The sequence below is a fragment of the Triticum dicoccoides genome, chromosome 1B, assembly GCF_002162155.2.
Source record: "Triticum dicoccoides isolate Atlit2015 ecotype Zavitan chromosome 1B, WEW_v2.0, whole genome shotgun sequence".
NCBI lineage: Eukaryota > Viridiplantae > Streptophyta > Magnoliopsida > Poales > Poaceae > Triticum > Triticum dicoccoides.
Genome location: NC_041381.1, coordinates 319,444,476 through 319,447,024, shown reverse-complemented (window position 1 = coordinate 319,447,024; position 2,549 = coordinate 319,444,476).

Here is a 2,549-nt window from a genome sequence, read left to right as displayed (position 1 = left end):
ACTGGGATGTGTGCTTATGCAGGATGGAAAAGTTGTTTCGTATGCCTCACGACAATTAAAGCCCCACGAGTTGAACTATGCCACCCATGATTTGGAGTTAGCAGCAGTGGTGCATGCATTAAAAACTTGGAGACATTACCCTATTGGAAACCATTGTGATGTGTACACGGACCATAAGAGTTTGAAATATATCTTCACTCAAAAGGAGTTGAACCTCAGACAGAGAAGATGGTTGGAACTTATAAAGGATTATGATATGAAGCTACACTATCATCCAGGGAAGGCCAATGTGGTAGCAGACGCATTAAGCCGGAAGAGTTATGCTAACATACTTGAAAGTAGGGGATTGCCAAAGGAGTTAGCTGAGGATATCATGGAACTTCGATTGGAGATTGTTCCACGAGGTTTCATTGCAACAATGGAGGTCCAGTCGACCTTGTTAAGCAAAATTCGAGACGCTCAGAAGGAGGAAAAATTGCGGAAATAAAGGAGAAGATGAGCGAAGGAAAAGCCAAAGGTTTTCGCGAGGATGAGCACGATACCTTATGGTTTGAGGACCGAGTTTATGTGCCCAATGACCCGGAAATCAGGAAGTTAATACTTGAGGAGGCTCATGACTCACCATACTCAATACACCCCGGAAACACCAAGATGTACTTGGATTTAAAGGAACGTTTCTGGTGGACTGGTATGAAGAGGGATATTGCTGAGTATGTAGCCGTGTGTGATGTATGTCAAAGAGTGAAGGCAGAGCATCAGAAGCCAGCAGGACTATTGCAGCCAATGCCGATACCCGAATGGAAGTGGGATAAACTTGGCATGGACTTTATCACCGGACTACCCAGGACAAAAGCTGGATATGACTCAATATGGGTAGTAGTGGATCGTTTGACCAAAGTGGCTCATTTTATTCCAGTGAAAACTACATATACAAGCGCAAAGTTGGCCAAAATATATATGTCCAGGATGGTATGTTCGCATGGAGTTCCGAGGAGCATCGTATCAGATAGAGGGACGCAGTTTACTTCAAAGTTTTGGCATCAGTTACACCATACTTTGGGTACAAGATTGGAGTTCAGTACAACATTCCACCCGCAGACAGATGGACAGACCGAGAGAGTCAACCAGATAATGGAAGATATGTTGAGAGCTTGTGCGCTAGACTATGGATCTAGTTGGGATGACAATTTGCCTTATGCTGAATTCTCATACAACAATAGCTACCAAGCCAGTTTGAAGATGGCACCGTTCGAAGCTCTGTATGGACGTAGGTGCAGGACACCATTGATGTGGGACGAGGTAGGAGACCGACAGTTGTTTGGACTAGACTTGATCAAAGAGTCTGAGGAGAAGGTTAAGTTGATTCGGGATAGACTGAAGATAGCTCAGTCCAGACAGAAAAGTTATGCAGACTCGAAACGCAAGGAGGTAACCTATGAAATCAGAGAGAGAGCATATCTGTGAGTATCACCCTTGCGAGGAGTGAAACAATTCAGAGTTAAGGGAAAATTAGCCCCAAGGTTTGTAGGACCATATCGTGTTTTGGAAAGGATGGGAGAAGTTGCCTACAAGCTAGAGTTACCTGAAGGATTGTCAGGAGTTCACGATGTGTTCCACGTCTCACAGCTGAAGAAGTTTCATGCTGAGATGGCCGATATACCTTTAAGAGATACCGTACCTTTGGAGACAATTCAGCTGGACAGTGATTTGACGTATGAGGAGAAACCAGTGAAGATTCTTGAGTTTGCCAGCCGAGTCACTCGCAGCAAGGTTATCAAGTTTTGCAAGGTTCAGTGGAGCCACCATACCGAGGATGAAGCCACCTGGGAACGAGAGGATGATCTTCGCAAGGACCACCCGCACCTATTTTCTGACCAACCCGAATCTCGAGGGCGAGATTCATCTTAAGGGGGGTAGGTTTGTAACATCCCAAATTTTCAATTTGGAATGTTATACATAGATCATCCATGCATATCATATTTTATTGTGTTTCCGATCCGAAAATCCTCGAAATCCTAAGCAACTCAAGGACCCTCGGAGAGAGTTGGGGATTTCCCGGTTTTCATATTTGGTTTCTATCAAATAGTGAAACGAGGATTTCGATTTTAATTATTTTTCTCTCCGAAAAATATTTCTTATAAAAAAATATATGAGCGGAGATAATATGACTTCTCCAAAGCAATTGAAATATTGGAGGAAAAATATTAAAATCATTTGTTAGATTTTATTTGAGTTTATTTTGATTTTATTTGCATTAGAAAAATATGCACGTTTTCAAAATTGCATTTTAGGGCCAAGAAAATGTTCATCTCGTTCTAAATATTTTATTTAGACGGTGAAAAATTTGTTATGGCATTTTTAGATTTTTATTTTATTTTATAGGAATTTTTCCGTCGGCGAAACTATTTAAAAAAAAAGATGCGCGCGCCCGCACCCGACTGGGCCGCAGCCCAGCCAGGCCAGGCCGGCCCAAGCCGCGCCGCCACCTTCCTCCCGGGCGCCGCCGCCGCCGCCAGAGTCCGGCTCGGACTCCGCCGCCGCCTACCCCT